Raw genomic sequence first — 22,309 nt, forward strand, 5'->3', positions numbered from 1 at the left:
CAATAAATCTCGTGTGCCAAAATTAATAAAAATAATCATGAGGACTCCCTTAAAAAAATTTAAAAAATAAAAAAAATTACTAGAAAAATAAATTAAAAATAAAAATAAAAATAAATTTTAAAAATATGTATAGAAAGAAAAAAAAGGAAAAAAGTATCCTATCAAACAGTAAAATCTTTTCAGAATAATGCTTTTTGGATATACAAATGCACAAGTAAATACACTGGAGCTGTTTGAGAATCAAGACAAATAGAGTGAACAAAATCTCTTTGATGCAGTCACACAGCTCTCCTATCCTTTTGCATATTGAATTGCAACAAAAAGCAAGAGTAACACTGTAAAGGCTTCTAAGGCATTTAAAAGCCTATGTCAAAGCTCTGTGCTTTTCCCGAACTGAATCAAGTAACTGTCTATCTAAACTACTAGAAATATTTGTAATTCTATGTTTCTCACATCTTGTGGATAAAGCTACGGAAGCATTCAGATTTTCATCTTCCAGGCAGAACAAAGTCCCTTCTATCACCCAGCCCACTGCAACTCTGTATTACTCGTGACTGTGAGCAGCCTATTAGAAAAATATAATGCAACTTGTATAAGAAAAAAATCAGCATTAAGTGCATCACCTCTACAAAAATCCCAAACTGACATCTCTGTCTGATGAATTAACTTAGATGTGAAGCATTCGGGCCTGCCATGACTGTAAATCACAAAATCACTACCATGGCCTTTTCTAAACTACTCAAGTGTCACCGCCTGCCCCCCCTGCCAGCATTAAAATAGACAGACTCAATGGTGCTGCTGCTTGTTTTCTAGCTCTCTATAGCGACTGGGTCCAGTGTCTTTTTTTTATTCTGGAAATTACCTAAGACAAGGAAAAATAAAGACAATAAAGAAAACAAGGCCCCTTTTAAATAATTCATTTTTTTCCCCCCCAATTTGGCACTCTAAAAATATTTGTCTGCAGTTACAGAAGCACGTGATCTCTTTTATTATTAAAATTAAAGACGCATTCTTCTCCTGCAAATGCCCATTTACACTGACAAAAGAATTTCAGGAGCCAAATGAATGCTACTGCAAACATATCTGTATGCAGGTATCTGAATAAATGGGCAACACACAGAGCGTACATCAGATTTAAAAGGTTATAAAATATCAGTCAGCAATTCAGACATAATTAATCAGGGACTACAGAATATTGTGACCTAATTAATATTTAATACAGGCATATTGGCATATTATAATAATTTTATTTTTCCTCATCTCATCTTCTGTCCCCTTTGCAAAATTTTCTATCAGCATCCAAAGCAATTTACCGTCAATTTAATCTATTTGTGTTTTAACAAGTTTGAGAAAAGCCAGTTGCTATGAAACTCCAGAGAGTCTGGACAAGAGCAAAGTGTTATCCTCAGCAGGTAACACCAGGCCAGGACGGCTGAAGTACGTATTAACTGGTATATATACAAATGTATGTTAGCTGAAATACATGGGCTCCTTAAAAACAAAAAAAAAAAAACACAACAGTAAAACACTAATCCCCCCCCTAAAAAAAACAACCACTCTGCCCTAATTTAAATAAAGAATGCAGAATGCATCAACTATGTACCTAGCAGGCAAGCAACACTTTTTTATTCATACAACACTCATTTGTTCGCAGTGAGAAACAGCTCTTTGGAGGCTTCCTGCTCCCTTCCCCCCCCCACCCCTCGCTCTCCTTATTATAGAAAGACTAAAACAAAAATATCATGATGAGCGCTTCTATTCACATTTTGGGGTGCTGCTGCTGGACAACAGTTACGAGAGTTCTGAAAAAGTTCTGTGGAAGATCCAGAAAACCGCTGCAGTAGTCAAGTCTTTATTGCAAACTATTACGTATATAGACTTAATTCAAATCCCATTTGAAGTAAATGGAAAAACCCCACTGCTGTCAGAGGCCTCTGGATCAGACCTTTTGTTTCTAGAGCTACGGCACAGCACATTTCAAATGCACGCAGGAGAGAAGAACACGCAACCACTGAACAACTGGTAACACTAATCTTCTGTTAATACAACGTTGTTTTTACAAAGGGCAACTCAAAATGATAAGAGTTTACATTTGATGGTGTTTATTTTTAAAAGCCAGGCTGCAAAGTGGCTGATTCCGGGCATTTTATTTTGCATATACGTCTACCAAACAAGCACCATAGACAGAATTATGTCTGATTTTGAAGATCCTAGCACAGACTTCCATGAAGACACGACAGTAGTAGGATCACTAGGAGATTTAAAAACAACCCATATAAGCACAGGGATAGCTGCAAACCAATTTTTGCAGCATTCTTAGGAGAAAAAAAAAAAAATCACCAAGTGGTTTGCTTGCTAGTGTTAAGTCAACGTCAAGATTCAGTAGTGACTTCCACCAAACGTAACACATTAATGAATATCTGGGTAGAGAGGGATGGATCTAAAAACCCATCAAATTTAACCACGTTCCCTCTGTTGCGGGCCGGGCACAGAGTGAAACGCACAACAAGTGCAGCTTTACACAGTCGGTACAGTTTACAGCAGTATAAACTAAGGACTTGCAGAAGTGCACATGCGCTTGAAAAAATCTGCCCCGCCATTTTATATCTACTGGGATCACTCTCCTCGTGAATGCCTATTGTGCTGGCTACAGCCATTTCAACTTTTTGTCTTCTGGTTGCAATCATAAGTCTAGCTAGCTGCATGCATGCTGAATACATGAATATGTATCCTTGCAAAAACCAAATGCAGTGTGCGACAACATGCGCTATACGAACACACACATGGCTGTGAAGAAACATGTTTTACAGTATGTCTGAAGAAACAAAGACATGCGATCATCATATTCCTAAATTTCCTGTATTTTCAATCCGGTAGAGGCCATATAAATCAAAATTAAATCTGCATCACAGAATTGCTTTGTTATAGATGCTAGTCCCCCCACCACCACCACCGTTGCGGGGGGAGAAGGAGGGAGTGCTGATTACCTGCACCTGTTTCAAGCTGAGAGCAACTGATGCAGTTAGCAGGCAAAATGCCTAATTAGTGCGCATTTCCATGTTCTGGAAGGAAGGCATCGCGACAACAGGCCTGCCTGCACTGCAGCACCATGTGAGGAGCCACAGGACGGAGGCAGGTGAAGGCCCTGGTCTGCCAAGAGCACACCTTGTGTGGAGCTGGGCCTGGCCACAGGGAGCCCACCTGCCTGCAAGGGGCTGCCAGAACGTGTTGGGGATGTGAATTATACACACATCCCCCAGAAAAACTGCAGGAGAAACCTGGATGCAACAAGGCCTTCTTTTCATTCCTCCTTTGTATTTCTCCTTCATAGTTACAAAGCGACCATGACTACTTGGCAGATGTGGGGAAAAGGCAGTACTGTACCAATGCACCCATACAAAACAGAAGCCAGCCTGATGTCACCGCCTAGCTTCCACGAAGGCAACAACTCAGGGCTGCAACTAACATCTGAAAGCACGAACTCCTGTTTCATTCTCTTCCCCTTTCTCTACCCCACCTCCTTCTTTTCCGCTCCCATTTGCCCACAGCAAAGCCTCCCTTAGCCCGATCCAAACCTTGCAGCCCTCACCGGGGCAAAATTCCAATTTATTTCAAAAAGTTTAGCCAGGATGAGAATGCCACGTACCCAATTAAGCATCTCCACGCTTCACAATCTATCTATGTTTAAAACACCACAGGCCGGCCTTGCTCCGTGCACGCTGCCCTCTCCTCTCCACGTAGCAGAGCTCTGTGCAGCCTGCATTGTGTTCACAGGCCTAGCAGACATCCCTCCTGCACTCCCTGCCCTTGCACCACCTGGTGAAAGCCACAGTTTCACTCAGGAGAGCTGGGAGCCTGAAAACATGACCTTTATTAGCCAGAAACACCTTACATCCCTTTCTGGAAGATAAAAATCCTCTCAGAGGTAGGGGTGGGGGAGAAAGACAGTCTGAAGCAAAACCACTTTCCTCTTCTAACAGTGCATCTCAGATTATTTTCACAACGTTCCACTACATTATTATCTGAAAATATGCTAAAAAATCCATGCTAGTCAACCATGAAACAACTATTTTCATGACGAGAAGCATTGCCCATGCTTCCAATTTTTTGTTCCATACACCAAGTATTTTTGAGGAAACTATTTGGCAGTTGGACACAAAATGCTTTCAAATGTAAATGCTCCAGCTCACGTGCATAATTCCTGAAGGCATTCATCTGAGAAGCGGAACGTTTCTACCAGCAATTATATTTCAGGTTCTAGACTAAAATAATGTTGAATTTAAAACCCAATCTCATCAACAGATTTTAATCCTTCTCCTCCAATTAGCACGCACGTGATCTTTATGCACTGCTACGTCCACATCCAGCGCAGCTGAAGAAATCCTCACCGTCAAGCAAGCCAGCAATAAGTCAGTTCAGCCTCTTTCACTTGCACAGTGATCATTTCTAGCAAGCCACCACAGAATAACGAACTCGCACACCACAAGCAATTTTAGATTCCTTTAAGTGCTACTATTCGGCAACAAGACAGCCCCAGCAAGTGGTACAACCTAAGAGAAAAATCCTCTTCAGATAAACAGCATCATTAGGGGCAATATAATTGAGAGCTCTGAAATTGCATGGATAAGACTGTTTAGGAGTCTGCAGTTTTCTAACAACTACTAGGACATAAGAATATTAGTTAATATTTTCTCTGCACTGCCCTGTGCAGCTACTACAAGCCTCCGAAAACTACTTGGGAGAAATTAATTGTAGCTGAGCTATCACTGAGCCATACGTTCCTGAATTCCTTTCTTAATCTGCACAGTTCAGCAAAACGTTCTCTGCTTACTCTCAGTTTGATCGGCCAATAAATACTACTTTACTACTTAAAGTTACAAGTTATTTGTTTCAGTTTACGTTACCATAAAACAGCTCAAATGCAATGTCAATACCGAGATGATTTTGACACAATACTAACAATGGCCTGAATTTAGAACTATTACTGTGCAAGCCACTGGGTATTTTCTAGTTATTCTGAAGAGGGGAAATATTAATAATAATAATAATAATAACTTGAATTTGCTTTCTTCTATCCATGAATTTAATTAAAAAAAAAAAAAAAAAAAAAAAAAAAGGAAAAGATTCAAATACTTTACATGAGCATCCGGGTTTCTTCAGTGTAGAAGCAAGCATTCTGTCCTACAAATACAAATGGAAGGACTAGATTTCATGGAGAGGCTTTTTAAAATATACTAATTTCCAAATGCTTTCGCTTGCACGTGCATTTGGCTTCATAAAGCACAGTAAGCGTTACAGGTTTGGCAGTTTCAGAGTAGTTATGAATCTGTGACCCTCTGCCAAATGATGCCTAACTCAGAAGATCCATAACTGCATGCTCACGTTTAGCTATAAATGGCATCAGTATAATATTTAAGTAATATACTTAAGTAAATTCCTTCGTCAGCACCCCAACAGCGAGTGAAGGAGAGGGTCCGAGCGCGAGCACCTACCCGCACATGTACGGAGAAGATCAAATAGAAAAAACACTTACAGCACTTACGGACCATGGTAGGCTATTAGAAAAAAAATCATTGTAAAAAGAGATGATACAAACGGCAATTAGAAAGCGATCCTCAACAATCCCAGGTGCTAGAAAAATTAAATACGAACCCTGGAAATAACTGTGGCCAAATCCACGTCTGTACAACAATCGGGATGCGTGACCGCAATGAGATACAATTACTGCAGATCAGCTCTCAGTTACCTCAAAAATACGAGTTCAGGATGGGTATGTCGGTGCCCAGGCGTACGAATGGCACTAAACCCCATGGACTCATTCCCAGGCGCATGGTGACTGCTCTGCACGCCGATATCTAATAACGCCTGGGACGTGCCGAAATATTAAATAGATATAAAAAACTCGCACCGCCCAACTTTGTCGGTTTCTTTTCTTGAGCTTCTTTCTGTTTAAGAAATAAGGGAGGGGATTGCCATTGAAGCCAGCAGCTATTCTGCAATCAATGAAGGCAAGACTGGCACAAGTCCTGGAAGATTTGCATTCAGAAATAAAAGCTGTGATCGACCTTTGTCTGCTAAGAAAACGAAGCCCGCTGCTTCTCGCCAGCCTGGCGAAGGGAGGGGCCGCCTCGCTGGGCAGGGAGAGTCCAACCTAAAACCCGCCGGCGGTGGCAAGTACCGCCGCACCGCGTCCCTCGCGGCCAGCCCTGCAGGAGGGAGGGAGAAAGAGAGAGGGAGGGAAGCGGGCTTCGACCTCGCCGCGCTGCCGGCGGCCCCGCCGAGGCGCGATGCCGGCGCACTTTGTTTCCGCAAGTTGCGGTCCCCGCTCGGCGGGGCTGTGCTTACCCCTGCGCGGGCTGCACACCGACATCGGGCGGCGGCGTCTCCGCCTCGCGGCTCGGCGGCCGAGGGAAGGGCGGGCGGGCGTTGAGCCGGCGGCCCCGCAAGTGCACGCAGGCCTGCGAGGAGGGAAGGCGGTCCTTACCTAGCGGGCGGCTGGCGGCTCCTCCGCACGCTCCCCCTGCCACAGCTGCTGCCAGCTCCCAGCGACAACAATGGGAGGCTGCGAGGGGTGGCATGGAGGGGAAGGGAAGGGAGAGGGGAGGGAGAGAGAGAGAGGGAGAGAGAAGGGGAGGAGAAAGAGAGAAGCATGTTAAGCTTGTCTGGTAGTTAACAAGTCTTGAATGAAGAATGTTAGCAAACAGACAAACAGCATGTCTGATGCATGCTAATAGTCCTGGCTTCACCGCTGACACTATGAATAATTCAGTAAGAGGAGGGTGAAAAAAGAAAAAAAAAAAAAAGAAGAAGAAGAAAGAAAGCAAAAAAGGCGCCCTCCACCCTCCCTTCACGCTTTCCAACGTCTGAAGAGAAGACAGGAATAAAAAGTATGCCACAACTTTCTCCTTCCGCCCTGCAGCTCGGGAATACCCGGCGAAGAGGCCGGCGAGGCAGCGCGCTCCCGCCAGGGCTCCTCCCGAGGCTCGCGGCTCCTATTTTTGCCGGCTATTAATTTCCCCCCCCCCCCCCAACCCCCCTCCCTCTTTACAGCCTATTCCACTCCTTTTGTCTGGGAGCTGGCACCTGTCCCAGAGGCAGCGTTGAGCTGCACATCCCTCTCCCCTCCGCCGCGGGGAGCAGACGGCCCCCGCTCGCCGCACAGCCCCGTGTCGGCCATCGCGGAGGGCTCGGGGTTGGGGAGGGGGGGGGTGTTGAGAGGGGAGCCGGAGCCCCGCTCCGTGCGGTACGGACACCTACAGCCACGGACACGGAGCTGTAGGAGAGAGGCAGGCAGAGCCACCGGAGCTGCACGGTGTGCCGGTACTCTGAGGGTTTGGGGGGAAACGTGACAAATAAAAGCCCTCATTCTCACAGCATACAACTAGCGAAACCCGAGTCATCGCTCGGGCAGAGAAATCAATTCTCCTTAACCGAGGGAAAAGAGGAGAGAGACTGAGAGAAAAGGATCAGCCGAGGGGAAAATGCTCGGAGTTTTAACCTCAATGCAACGACACGTACAGTACGGCCGAGCCGAGCGCAGAAGGAACGGGAAATTAATCCGTTCTCCAGCAGTGAAAGGAGGGTTAAATAAAGAAAGAAAGAGAGAGAGACGAAGAGGGGGAAAAAAGCAGCAGCGCCTATGTACAGCGTTTGTAAAAGTTGTGCTCTGGCAAAGGCCGTCTGAAGGGGAGGCCCTTGCAGCAGGAATGCGAGCGGCGGCTGCAGCCTCGCTCCACAGTCCGGCCTCCCCCTCGCAGCGACTGGAGCCGGCAGGCGGAGGAGGCCGCGTTGGCGCAGCGCGGGGCCGGGGCTGCCGATGGGAGGGAGGCACGGCACAGCGACAGCACGGGACCGTGCGGGCCACGGAGGACAGAGCAGCCGTGAGGAGAGACAGCGGGGCCGGCTAATGGAGCTTTTAATTGGGGGCGGGAGGGGGGGGAGTGGGAGGGAAAGGAAAGGAAGGTCCTACGGAAATATCTTCCGGGATTAGAACAAGGAGCGCTGGACTCTCATCTCGATGCGGCCCTGTAGGAAAGCGCTGCGGGGACGGCGAAAAAAGCCGCTCGGAAGAGCCGCGGGGCTGAAAACGGGGATTGGAAAGGAGAAAAAAAAAAAAAAAGAAAGAAAGTGGATGGTGGGTGTGACAAAAAAAGCTGGGTGATTCTGTTTTCTCATGCCCTCGCTCCTCCACCAGCTGCACAGCCAAGCGCAGGCTGCTTGGCCCTTATAACTATCTTGGCACGGAGTCAAAAGCTGATAAGCATTTGGGCGAGACAGCTCAACTGCTGTGCTGGAAGAAAAACAGCTGCCATGATTTCTGTTTGATTGAGAGCGCTTACACACACGCACAAAAAAACACATCGGGCTGCAGAGACGGGCCACGAATGCCTGAGGATTCAGCTTCAGAAGAGCAACGCACGTTTCCTTAAAGAAAAAAAAGAAAGAAAAAAGAAAGAAAAAAAAAAAAGTTTTATACAGTTTTGCCTCCGTTCCTCCTCCCCTTTCTAAAGAAAATGCGCTGCGTAGACTCGCTCCTCTGTTTCCCATCCCCCTCCATAACCTCAAGCAAACTCGAGGAATTGTGCCAAAAGTCCCGTTGCTAGTTACCGAGTGCGTTTTTTTTCTCAACGTCCCTTTGATAGTTCTTCCCCTTGTGCTTGCCATGGAATATGCAAGTAAGATAATCTTTCCATTACTTACGAAAAGCAATTAAAAATGAAAAGAGCTTCTAGCAAACCTTCCTTTTTATACTTTTTTTTCCCCCCCCTCTGAAGGGGCAGAAGAAGGGAGATGAGGGAGAGAAGAATATATATATTTTTTTCCCCTCTTTGCAGAGTCCAACATTTGGCTTTTTCCATTTGTGGCAGATCACTGTAACGCTATTGTAAAACAACTTCCTGCCCCTTTTGGCTCCGGTTCCAGAGGCTGCTAGGCTAAGTTCATAGCGCAAACTTTTTTTCCCCCTTGCCGAAGAAAGAAAGGCAAATAATAATAATAATAAAATTCCTGCAAATGATGTTCCTCCTCCTCTGGCTAATGGACTCCCAAGATGAACGCACTGCAGCCCTGTAAGAATGTCACACAAGAGGCAGCGCTATCCCAGCTGGAGAATCCATGAGCTGAAAGGTGGGGGCATTCTAACTGTATGTCTGTCTGTTTCTCTGTGTGTCTGTGCGTTTTAGTTCTGTAAGTTGCGAGGCTTAATACAGGTGGATAACAAGCTAAGCCGCTTCATCTGCTGTACTAATTTGTGTATCTGCCGTGGTGAAGATCGCTGGTTTAGAGCATCCACCCTCCTGCTTTCCCATTGCTCTCGCATTCCGAGGTGACCCTCTCAACCCTCCCTCCCTTCCTCTAGATGCTGGGTCGAAGGAAAATGCCCACCGAGGGCTGCTAAACCCTCCCTGCTAGGAATGAGATGTAGCAGCCTGCGATGTGAGCCAAAAGGGAGAAAAGAAGGCCTCCACAACTTGCTCTCTCACAATCTCCCTCTCCCTCTGTTTCTCTCATAGCAACAGCATTTCTTGGTACGCCTGCTTTGGCATACATCAGCATTTCTACCCGTCCAAGTGTCCTTTTGCGTCACATCTCGCCATTTCACTCAACCAATGAGATCTCCTGGTTGCAGTAAAAATATATCTACTTTTTCTGTTATTGGTATATTCAAATTTTTTTTAATTTTTTTTTTCTCAGTGCTTTCCTAACAAAAAGCGTTGTCGAGCGTTTGGTTTGCCCTTAGTTAAAAAAAAAAAAAAAAAAAAGGAGAATTAAAAAAAAAGGCCTGCAGGATTCAACCTTGTGAAGTCTCCTTTGTGGAAAGTACGTTACCATCAGGAAAAAGGGAAGAAGGGACGACATGGCTACTTACTTTATTTTGCTTATGCTATCGTTGCCCCCCTGATGGACTTTTCAAGCAGCTGGACAGTTTCAACTAACTGGAAAAGTCAATACCACGCTGCTTCTAACACTGTTAAAAATATTCCTGAGGAAAAAAAAAAAAAAGATACTGATGTGTTATTCCTCTAAATATTGACTGTGAGATGATAGAAAAAGCCAGATGGAAAAGCAGTAGATGTGTGTTCCTATTCCTTGCAACTCGCACATCGGCAGCAGAACACCCCCCCCCCCCCCCCCCCTTCTTTTAGAGGCTGCTCTCAAAACTACAGCTTTGAAATGCAAGTTCCTCCAAAAAAAATACAAGAGGTCTTCACAGCCACAGAGGTTTTTTTTTTGAGATGCATTTCTCTCTTACATAAACTCACTGACTTCTAAAAATACAGGATTTAAGTGATCTGCTGTGGTGATGACAGTGACAGGACTTACAGTAGGCTTGTAACACAGCCATCCCAAGAGCTGCGTGCACTCCGCCTGATACAATTGCTAAAAGCAAGGATTACAAAGAACAGGGTATCCTGCATTTAGCAGGACGTGCTTTCCCCCTGTATATTATAAAGCATATTAAAACCCATCTCATTGTTTGCAGACATGACGCTCCAGACACAACGCAGTAAATGTGATTACATCTGCTCTATTAAAATGCACAATATTAGCTAAGTCTAGAAAGCACAGAGTGCCATGTGGGTCTCAGAACGGCTGGTTGAGCCACGTCTTGAATGTACTGCAGTGACATATTAAGGGAACCTCTGCTGCACATTTTTCCCCGGCCTCAAATCTCAGGGAAGTGCTCACCACTGGCATTCTGAGGAGAATCAACAGTTCCTTTGTAAGCCAGATACGTGTTTTATGGTCTACCCTTACCAGATTCTAGGGTTGGTTTTTTTAATAGTGTGAAACCACAAAATGTTTCTAATATTTATTTTTAGGGAATTACAGTAAAAACATACAGGAGATTATCAGGATGTATCTGACAAGATATTTAAACAGCAACTTTCCCACCGAGCTTTATGTTGGTAAAATCGTCCCTAGGATTTCTGAACTCTTCTAATAATTTTAGTGCCTGCTGTGGATGGGCCGTTGGTGTGTATTCATAAATCCTGAGCGCTTAGAAAGTAAAAGTAAGCGTTACTTCTGGAGTACAGACTTAACAACAGAAAGCTGCAGTATCCTGATAAAAACTCAGGTCGTTTCTGCTTTGAAATGAAGATGTGTATGATAGTTCTTTTTTGCAGACACGCACAGATGAGAAATGTTAAGAGATTATAAGCGACAGTGCATTTGACAACTTTTGATGCCAGTGTAAAATAAAAGATGCACCACTGCTTTAAGAAGGGATCAGGCTCACATGTGCGAGCAGCTTAGCTGGCACTGTTTTACTTGCATTTAATGAGATCTCCCAATGGCTTTTTGCCCTTTCTCTGAGACACCATTTTCAGCTCCTTAGTTCTCACTGTATTTTTAATATAAAAATACAGATCTCCTTGTCCGTTACTCTTTATACCTATCCCTTTCTCACTTTTTATTCATGCTAAGACAACTGAGTTTCATCTCTGCTTCTGCCTGCCTCATAACAGGGATAACTGCTGCACTTCGAGGGTTAAAAGTGCATCTCATTCACAGAACTACGGCTCAGCCTCGCTCACTGTGTATTCTCCTTCTTCAAGGAGATACACAAATACTTCGTATCTGTCACCATAGCTGTAAAATAAGATGGCAAGTCGTCTAACTGAAGGTTTCTGAAGCACTAAAAAATAAGGATTCAGGAAAGTAATTCAGAGAAGTCTAACTCACAACTTCAGAGAAATGGAATTCCCAAAAAGGAACCAGAGGAATTATTTTAACACTCATTATCCCTGAGTAGTTTGAAATTATGCAAGTTCTAAAACAGCCATAGCTTCGAACTGAAGTTTGTTTGTGCTATTACGTGATTTTACAACACTTTACTCTCCCCTTATCACAAGTTCTGTCTATTGGAAACTCATTTACTTCTCTTAAGCACTGATTTGTTTTCTTTCATTTGAACTTGGAGTGCTATCACATCTACGGTTCGTGCGATACGGACATCGAAACATTTCTTTACAGAGTTGCTATTTTCTCTTTCTAAATAATACGGATTATTTTCAATATTGGAAGGTTTCTAATCTAACAACCTCCAGAAATGTTTTGTAAAATATGACCAGCTACATGTTTTTTAGAAAAATGATCCAATTTGTTACGCTTTAAAGATAAAGGTACCTGTAAGAGTGAAAATTCAGAGGTTTGAATTTTTATTTATCATATCTATAAAACAATGCCAGTATATGTTATACAGAGCATCGCCAGGAATATCTATACTTAATATTTGTAGAGATTTTTTTTCTCCCCCCCACAGGAAAAAAAAAAAAAAAAAAAAAAAAGCATCTTTTAAAAATAAAACTAGAAGCAAAGCAGTTTGCCCATTGTTTCCTGATGGGATTGAAGGTGCTCTGTGGGATTATAGCTGATGTACGCATCATAGAAGCTTACTTCATTGAATAACTCTCATTAATTCCAGAGGATCAGTGGCATATTAACCTAGAGGGGAAAAAAACATTCAAAATACCAAATACAGACAATTTGGATGTAAGTGATTCTGAAATGTAAAGGCACGGCTGAGCAAGGATGCATTTCTAGCATCCACCCCTACCCACATAACGAAGCATTTTGCAGATATGTTTCCTTCAGTGTGCTGTATATTAACGAGAATGTTTTGCAGCAAACTTGGCATTAAACTGGTACCAACACAAAGGAAACTCTGGCAGTAGGACAAGCATTTTGTTTTTTAATATTCTTTTTTCTCCCAGAGGAAGGAAATATCAAGCAGTGCATGACATTAGCAGTTTTTGAAAGGGCGTTACCAACACAGTTTTGTTTATCGTGCAACTATTTTATTTTATTAACTACACGGAGCTGTATGCTCTAAACTGATGCTATTAATTTTTTTTTTTCTTGTATACCATTCCTACTGATGCAAATTTACATCTCGAACAACAAATCCAAACCCAAGATAAGATTTTATTTACTGGCTTCTACATATTTATCACAAACGTGCTATAAACTTCCTGGAGGCTAATTTAACTGCAGTATATATTTGTGAAGGAGACGCAGGCTGGAAGTTAGGCAGCGGCAAAGTCACGTCAGATAAGGAGAAATCTCCTCAGCTGTAAAACATTGCGATTTTGTTTTATTGACAGTGCAACTAAACTTTAAACCACGTCCAGTTTACCCAGGCATATCACTTGATGCCCTGACAAACTGCAATCCATTCCTCACGCTGAGCTCAGACAATGCAGCTCCACGCTGCACATCACTGTCTCCTATGATTCTGGGAGCCCACATCATACCAGCTCCCCCCCACCTCAACGCCTCAGTTCTGCTGTCCCCAGCCCCATAGGTGCGGGTGCTTCCCAGCCTGGTCCCGATCCTCCTGCTGCTGCCCAGAGGCTCACAGACCCAGCGCTGCCTCGCGACAGCAGGCAGCCAGCCCAGGTCACAAATGGCCACCACGTTGGTAATTCCAGCAGAAAAAACCCCCACAAAAATAACAACCCAGCTTTTTCCTCTAGCTGCACTCAGAGGAAAAAGAGATGGCACTTATCCCAGGAAATGCCATGTTTCACTTGCAGTGCTTAACTCTGGAAGCATTAAAAGGACTTACCCTCCACTATCCCTGTACCTTCAGCAGTGACTGACAACTCCAGTTCTCGAAGTTCAAGTGCTCTGCTCCAGCACTACTTTTCTTCTGATTTCACTAGGAACTCAGAGTTACAACAAGCTATTGGATTTTATAACACACCCCTGTTTATTTAAATGGGCAGGTCTGCTTAAAATTGCATGCCCTGAAGAAACAGCTACTAGAGCAGAAAGGGGGGGGGGGGGGGGGGGGGGAGTGAGAGAATTAAAATACAAGTATATATAAAAAAGAAAGTGAATATCACCATGTAAAAAAAAAATATATATATATATATATAAATGTTAATTTTTAGAGAATATAAAGCTGCAAAAAATAAGCAGACAGGCATACTGAAATCTACAATGAAAAACTGAAATTTCTTAGGTCCACAAAACAAGGCATTAAAATACCTTCATATTGCAAATTACTCATAGGCTTTTCATCTAGGCAAGAGTTGCCGAGTGACCAAGTTTTGTATGAAGAGGCTCTGTTTTTTTATCCGTTTTACAGTGGGGTGCTACAAATTGAATTGTAAGTAAATTGTAGTGGGAAGAGAAAGGAGAACATACCACAGAAACTGCTTTGTGGTTGTTGTTTTGCAGTGAAATGTTAGTAAGGTGACAAATTCACACACAGTGGGAGAAAATGAAAGGCATTGTCCACAGCGATGACACATTCGTAGCACAGTTGCAATTATTTAGTATACATGAAGATATTTAACCCAAATTGGTTGCAGAGAGTGAATTCATAGGCACTGTATCCATCTATGAGCTGAATGCTAATATCTTAGCAATTTTATCTAGTCGGCTTCAGTTTTACAGCTCAGTGAAATACTTCTCTTTAACCTTTTAAAAATAAACTATCTCATGAATCACGTGCATCTTAGAATCATCTGTCTAGCTTGGCTATCTGAATCTCAGAGCGTAACAGAGTGTATTGGCATTAAATCCCTCTTCTTGAAAAAAAAACACCTCTTAACATGAACGATATTGACTCATAATTATATTATCATAAAAAAGAATAGCAGTGATATAATAACTCTATTAATGTATTTATCTGTACAGATAATACAGGCTTTATATTCTTTATATTAATTGCAAGTGTAGTTTACAGTTGAGAAAAAGCAACAACCACATTCAATTCAATACTTTATAAAATTTGTGTTCCACGAACTGTCTTTGTGGGAATCCTTTCTCCCCCAAGTCCTGTTGTACTTAGCAAAGTGGTCACACTTGTATTCATTACCAGGCTTCCTAGATTTTGAAAGTATGTCTAAATTTACATATTGGGCTTTAATGGTATTCTGCTATTTTTCAGATTTAGTAAACAAAATGTCACACGTACACGTGATTCTGTATTTCCTTTGTCTAGAAATTTTTATTCTCATGCACAGATACAGTAAAGCATTCTGCTCATATATATATCTACACTAACACACACACACACTTCATATTTGACAAAAGTCACTGAATACACATGAAGGATTTTAGTAAATGTGAGCGGATTGCTGTCCCACTCTCAGAGACACCCTGTGGACAATGCCCTGGCTTATAAAGCGTGCACTGGGGAAGTCCAAGCAAACCCCACCAGCAGCAGCTGCAGCAGGACAGTTTTGGCTGTGGAGCTCACAGGCAGTTGGAGCAGCAAGGCCTCGGTTCAGAACGGCACCTCTGAATCAAACCATTTATGATTGTACGGAAAGAAGGGACCTTTACATTATATTACCTTGGCCTTGGATATAATGCAAAGTATTTTTAAAAAAGCACGTGTCATCTCGGTACTGAAAGCAAAAAAAAAAATAAAATAAATCTTTCTTTATCATCTCTCACTTTTTTACTTTGTGAAAGATTAATCAATATCCTTTCTGACTAAAGGTACACCACAATTTAATGCTCATTATTTTAACAAAGCTCACTGCAGCTAAAACATTCCCAAAAGCAAAGTATTCACTGGGCTGATTACTTTCTGTGCTACCTGCCCCAACAGTACAACGCAAATGATAACAATAGCACCTCCAACAAATATTAAAAATAATGAAAAACCACTTCCAGATATTCTTAATGAACTATTTTTTAAGTTGTTTAAACCCACTTCCTTTGCAGAACACTGAAAGTTCCCAGGGGATATCGGTGACGAATCCATGGAAACTTCAACTTCCAAATTTAACCATTTCTTGTCAGGGCATTTTACTAGAGATTATAGATGGATGGTAAAAGGAATGAAATCTTACAAGGTCAGCTCTTAAGTTGACTCTCAGAGCATAGCATCAGCATTACACTGCATGCAAGTGCCATGCAATGAGTTTTCCTTGGTTCACCAGAAAACTCCAAGAGAACTCTATAATGTTTTCCGGTGCAATGAGTAACTTGATAAGAAAATCATGGAGGGAGAAAAAAAAAAAGACAGTGACACCTTTTGTCTCCTGGCAACAAGACAGCGAGGCTCTCCCTGACTCTATTAGAAATACATCTGCTTTTCAAAAACTTTTAAAGCCAAATACCAAAACTGGAAAGCCTAAATTGCTTCCATCATTCAGCAGGAAAAGAACTATTTTCTCTTCCTCCGACAGTTATATTAAAGAAATGTCATATACTTCAGCTCTTCTGTGTGTATGTGCACACACATGTGCTGTGTGTAACATGGCAAAGCAGACGTACCAAATGAATGTACAGTCCAGTAAGTGTGACTACTGTGCAAGCAGGGCTATACATCAATATTTGGTTTACATAAAATTGCACAATGTAAATCACATTAATAACTCAGCCTGAAGATTATAATAAAGGGTTACATTTGAATAACAGGAAAATCTTGGAAGATACTGTTTAGGACATTTTTCTTCTAGTTATACAAATAAACACGGCATTTAGAGAACGTTTCAAAATATCTAACCATACAAAATATTTGGTACTACATCAACAGTAATTTTATCCCATCGACTTTATCGTAACAACTCACCCCTGCATTCAGAAAACAAGTACAGCTAACTAACTACTCTGTAACTACCTGAATTTAAGACCTCGTTCCCTTAATAGACCTGCAACAATGAGGGAAACGGTCATAAAGATCGGGTATTTCATCTCATAAAGCACAGCACACACGAACCAAAACTCTGCTCCAGCGCTCTGTTGGCAGCACTAGGAGTTTTCAGCACAGAAGGGAAAGCAAACAGATACTTGAGATTCATTGCGGGGATTCGTAAAACACAATTTTGCTTTAATACAGTACTTGCACACATGCTCAGATAGCAAATGGCTATGCCATACGTACAGAGGAAGATTTTTATAGGAATATCAGATTTACAGTATGAGCATTCACCTTTTGCTGGCCAGCAAGTGGCCAAAACCTTAATCAGGCTGAGAAACGTAATCCTCTGGAAAAGATTATTTTGTGCTGGAACTACTGTGTTGTTCTAGCTTTTGTCTTTGCGTTTCCCTAGCAGAGAACGCCATTTTGAGGCTGTCATACATTTCTGGGTCCAAAGCGGATAATGCCTGTGGAAAGCATCAGATATTCCCATACTGCAGAAAAAGGTTACAGTGCAGTGCCACAGAAAAGCAGCATTTTTATTTTTACAGGTGCAACTGAGGTTTGTCTTGTATTTTCTGGTATTAAAACACACATTTGTAACTGTACAATACACAGCTATCTGTAGCCATGCAGCATTTTGAAACTTTTTTTTTTTTCTATTAAATACAAATATTCAAAGGAAAGAGGTAGAAGAAGAGGCTTCACCTGAAGCCAACATGGGCAAATACATATTTATTTCAAATGGCTGTTGCCAAGTTACCGTGGCCCTAAACCATGTATCTGTCAGTCTGGTACATAGAAAAAAAGGTAAATTAATAAAAACAAAAACAAAACCATTCCAGAATTTCCAGCGTACCTGTGAAGCCTGACCAAAACCACACTCTACCGGGATAGCCTTATAACGTTTTATTCCTTCTCTCCTTAGAAATGTAGGAAAGCATTGTCCAAAGGATCGGGAAAATCTGCTTGTAATAGAAATGGCTTAATATTCAAGGCAGAACAGGCACATGTATAATGGTTGCTTAACTGGGGGAAAATGCTTTTCAATATGAATGGTTCTTACTTGGTCTTCACTTCAGGGGGTCACATTTGGAAACAATTCTGATAAAGCAAGAAAAAGTAACGCAGGACTTCACATCTCTAATTTCCTAATTTCAGTAACGTCTTTGTCTAGGAAATAAGAAAGGTCTTGAAAAGACTAAAACAATGTTTAGGTTTATCATGTGCACTGACTGGAAAAATCACCGACAGAACAATAATGCTGAGGATTCACGTTTAAGCAGTAAAATAGACTACACCCAGCTTACTCTTTTCATGCAAACTTTGCCTGGGATAAAGCTCTTTTTAAATTGCCCTTCTTGTCATCGTTTTAGATAAGATGATTAAATAAGCAGCAAGGGGGGGTAGGGGTCGGGGGTGGCAATATCTTTGCTACAAATATCTTGAGTCTATACTCAAATATATCCGAAGCAGAAAATCTCCTAAAGGCTCCACTCAGTAAGAAGCTTTCAGAAGTGCTGATTTTACTATCAAATGATAATACCGTACGTTGAAGTATTTAACACAGAGAAGAAATAGCTTTCCTTTCGTATAGACACGTAGTATATTTTTTATAAGGTTCCAATATTTTTCAGAAGAAAAAGTATTTTCAAGTTTGAATATCAGTGGAATGTTTCCCTCATTTTGATTTTACTCTAAGTAGCTCTCCATATTTTAAAACAGTCCTAAAACTCTTCAGCTCCAGAGCAAAAGCAACTCCATCAATACTTTAAAGCAAAGCAAAACAAAAACACAAAAAGCAAACCCACAAGAAAAGCAAATGCAACATACATTGCCTTGACACTTTCTTTAGTGTTTTAAATCCTGCAGGTAATCAAAAAGCAACACCATTACTGAAGGACGCACAGCGTAGTGGATGGACCTTCTATTTTCATTACCACATATACTGATTTTAACTAATGAACATACAGGAAGATTATACACATGCTAACCTAACGTTATCATCTTTACTGGATAGTACATACAGTAAGCATAGCTTTACCCTGTCTCCTATTAAAATGTAAAGCAAGTAGTCTTGGTGAATTTCAAATAACGAATAAAGGAAACAGAAGCGTCTATTTCAGTATTGCTGTATTCAGTGTCCCTTGCTACTGCCATACTAACTTTGTGCCATTCTTGCTTGGTTCAGCTTTAAATGTGAGTTTTCATTAAAACAGAATGACATTTGAGTTGCTTGGCCACCGTTTAAAATGTTATTTTATTGATATTTTAATAAGAAACAATTATTTTGCTATTTTACAAAATACATTTTTACATGTACCAGTAAACAACTGGAAATGTTTGTTTAAACAGCACAACTGCAAATAAGGGGAAGATGTTAACTTTTTAATTGAAATGTATGAAACACCAAGTAAACAAAATAAGAGATATTTTGATGAAATATCTCTTTATTGATATAATGAAATTAATAAGAGAGAGAAAAAGAGACAGAAAGAGAAAAGATTGCTGTCTCACGCAAAAGACAATTACACTGCCCTGTATTGAGTAAATCCACATTTCAGCACGTAATCTGAAGCAGCTTAAAAGGAGCTGCAAGAAACACGCATGTGGACAGTGCAGCAAACGGTATTAGCAGTGCTGTTCATTAAGCCATAAGGAAGATCCACCCTGAAACCTGTTACAGCAAAATAGTAGTCCTTTAGGGATTTATTGTGCCATAAAAAGTGGGGGAAAAAAAAAAATCAGTATGCCCAGAAATGCCCAAGCCTATGAGCTAACACCTACTGTAATGCAGATTTTTACCTTGATGCTATGTTTAGATCCATGTATGTTCCCCGTCTGATAAGCCCCAAAAGTTTACTAGTGTAGTATTACTTATTCCTGTGGTGGCACTGCTGTGAGACCCCCGTACACATACAACCTACCTGTGCTCACTGCTTGCCCTGCTGGCTTTTATACTACTTGCCTGTCATCAGCAATTATGGGCTTCCCTCCCTCCCACTGGATAGAAGAAAGGGCTGTGGAAAAGAAGTATTTTGACTGAAGATTTGTTTGCAGTTCAAGTAATTGCTTTGTGATCTATCATTTTATTTCACAGATTTTACTGCAGAACCAAGAAAAGCATGTAGAAATGAAAAATAATAAACATCTTTCAGTGAAGGGAAATGGTTTCCTATTGTGAATTTCCTAAATAATTTACCTCAGATACAACGTTTCTGAATGTTCACTGGTCACAACAAATAACAACAAGATGCATCACACTTTGCCATCAATTACTTTTAAGAACAAAAACCCCACCTGACAAGCCAGTTTGTTTCTTTTTAAACACAGAATTAACTATAAATGAGAAATTCCCCGTTCAGTCTGGCTTTGTACCCCTCAATTACTATATCGGGCTTCACGTTCGCTGTGTGTGTATATTTATGTCATGCAATGCTGGGAAAATGCAGTGAAAAAGGTTACGAGCACAATCTGATGAGACACAGCATCGTGTTTCCTTACAAGCTGAATGTCAGCGCTTGTCAATCGTAATACTGTGAGACGCAGCTGTGACCTTGGAGGCCCAAGTTCAGTGCTGAAATTGCCACTGCATTTTTCTTTCAAAAGAGAGAAATCCTGTGATTTTCTCTCACCTAATGCCTCTTCCCTTGGAAAAGTCCAGTAAGAGTTGGGGAGAATTGAAAATAAAAAGAGGAATGGAGTAGAGTGCCCTGTGGTGACGGGCCCAAGCAGCACACTCTCCTCAGTGAGGTCTGGGCAGGGCGGCCACCAGCACGCAGGGAGCTGAGGCCTTCCCTCCGGTATGCTGCCATTCTCCGCCAGCACGCGCCGAAATTAGTTCTCCATTTTGTGGTGGCCCTTGGAGAGCAATTCCCATTGAGCGGGGAACAAAGGCCGTGACCCCGGGGTCAGAGTGTAATGCAGGAAGCATGACCTCCCCTTTGTTCACAACAGCACTGTTTACTCTGCCTAAGTAAAGATCACCAATACATTAACTAAAGAGGATTAAAAAGGTCATATCCCCAGGGATGGAGCTCATGCAAGTGGCAACTCTCTTCAGTCACTAAATCATTCCACTTTTTCTTTTTTTTTTTTTTTTCTTTCCACTTCTTCAAACACAGAAACACCTTCAGCCGCCAAGGCTCAATGGCGTATTATTTCCTGAGCACAAATACATACAAAACTCGTGTAGCCTTCCTTCCAAAACCAGGCTAATTGCTGCACGGTTAGTGAGCTACTTAGAAGTTATCAAAACATTTTTAAGTGAAAACTACCACCTCAGTACTCTTTGTTTTCAGCGTCTTTGAGAAAGTTCTAAGCTGGTTTAGAATATTGTTTGGGCCTTAAAACAGTTTTAAAACCAAAATATTTTGTAGCTATCATAAATGTAAACTTTAAAATATCTCTCAGTATACAGATATGCAGAAAAGGTACCATGATGCTGGAGAACATCATGGCCAGCTCCAGGAGTAATTCACTAGTGAAAAAAGAAACAGGCAAATAAAGGAAAAATATGCTGCCTATTAGAAATCACGCATGCCACTATCTAGGCTTAATCAGGTTAAATAAGCACTTACTTCTGCTGTCATGCTTTCTCTGTTAGCAACTCATTTACAACATCCTGAGACAACATTATTAAGATGAGATTTATCAACAGAAGCAAGGCTTCATGTGTAGGCTTCCTTATCTGCGGCGGTACCGCTTACCAGGATGAAAGATGTTACCACCACTTACTCAGCCAGGAGGGGAGGAAAAGAGCATGTGAATTGAGCGGCCTAGACTGAAATATTTTCCCCTCCACTGTGGTAAAGGCAGGCACGCTTCTGAAGAAGCCAAGCTTTGCTAGGGGCTCCAGAAGAGAATGTGATTAAGGCCAGGCAGGGGTGCCATGCTGACCAGAGTCTTTGGAGCAGGCAGCTTAGTACCACAGACAGACTCCTCAGAGGCTAAGTGCAGTTGAAAATGAGCACTCGATTATCCATGTCAGCAGGCCTTCTAAGGAGGCCCAGGAGTGCCAGGCTCCAAAACAAGGTCCAAAAGCAGCGGGGTATGGGCGTTATCAAGATTAACTATTTGAGATAGGAGGAAGTGTGTCTTCCAGTTCTTAAGTACTTTGTGCAAAATAAGACATTTTGAACCCATGACAATACATGTAGTTCTCTAGTGAGCTTTTCTCACCCTCATTGTTCCTTGTTCCTGCAGTTTCTGGTCTTTCCTTAACCCAGTACGAAGAGAGGGAAAGAGACTATCATCGGGAAAACTGAAAGGATAAAGCCTCTGTAGCATGCACATACCACCGGGAAGCATGAGGTTTAGCCCAGAGGGCTCACAACATGAAAGAAACTTCCAGACCATGTGTTGGCATCAAGATGGGTGACATGCCCACTGCAGGTGGGTGAATGACTAGCACCCAGTACAACCCCCGACATTTCTCACCTCTCCACTTCTTTGTCTAGAATATAAGAATTGAATCTCACAGTTTCCAGTGACTGCTATCCCCCAAAATTTAGAAGAATAAACACTGAGCTTTTTAATGCACCAAGGGTCAAAGAAAGAACACTGGTGTTGGAAAGTCCTCACAGACAGCTAAGTTTAAAAAAAGTCAGTGTCCATAGCAAAACAAGCTCTTAGGGAAAAACAAAAACCTACAATAGGTATTTAAAACAACCTACTGGGAAATCCAGTAATGTATCG

General features: G+C 41.9%; 1 long non-coding RNA gene across 15 annotated transcripts in view; it reads right to left on the reverse strand.

Moving 5' to 3' along the window:
• Positions 1–22,309, reverse strand: part of LOC146762491 (uncharacterized) — a 195,860-nt gene that overhangs the window by 89,041 nt on the left and 84,510 nt on the right. For 3 of the 15 annotated variants that reach the window (XR_014936682.1, XR_014936701.1, XR_014936700.1), the window contains exon 1: positions 6,485–6,803. The exons of 6 other annotated variants lie outside the window; for them this stretch is intronic. This is a non-coding gene — a long non-coding RNA (uncharacterized LOC146762491). 6 more of the 15 variants (XR_014936685.1, XR_014936684.1, XR_014936699.1 and 3 more) reach the window with 5 other exon arrangements.

The sequence above is a fragment of the Coturnix japonica genome, chromosome 1 (assembly GCF_054131305.1).
Source record: "Coturnix japonica strain WE chromosome 1, WE-NBRP24, whole genome shotgun sequence".
NCBI classification, from domain to species: domain Eukaryota; kingdom Metazoa; phylum Chordata; class Aves; order Galliformes; family Phasianidae; genus Coturnix; species Coturnix japonica.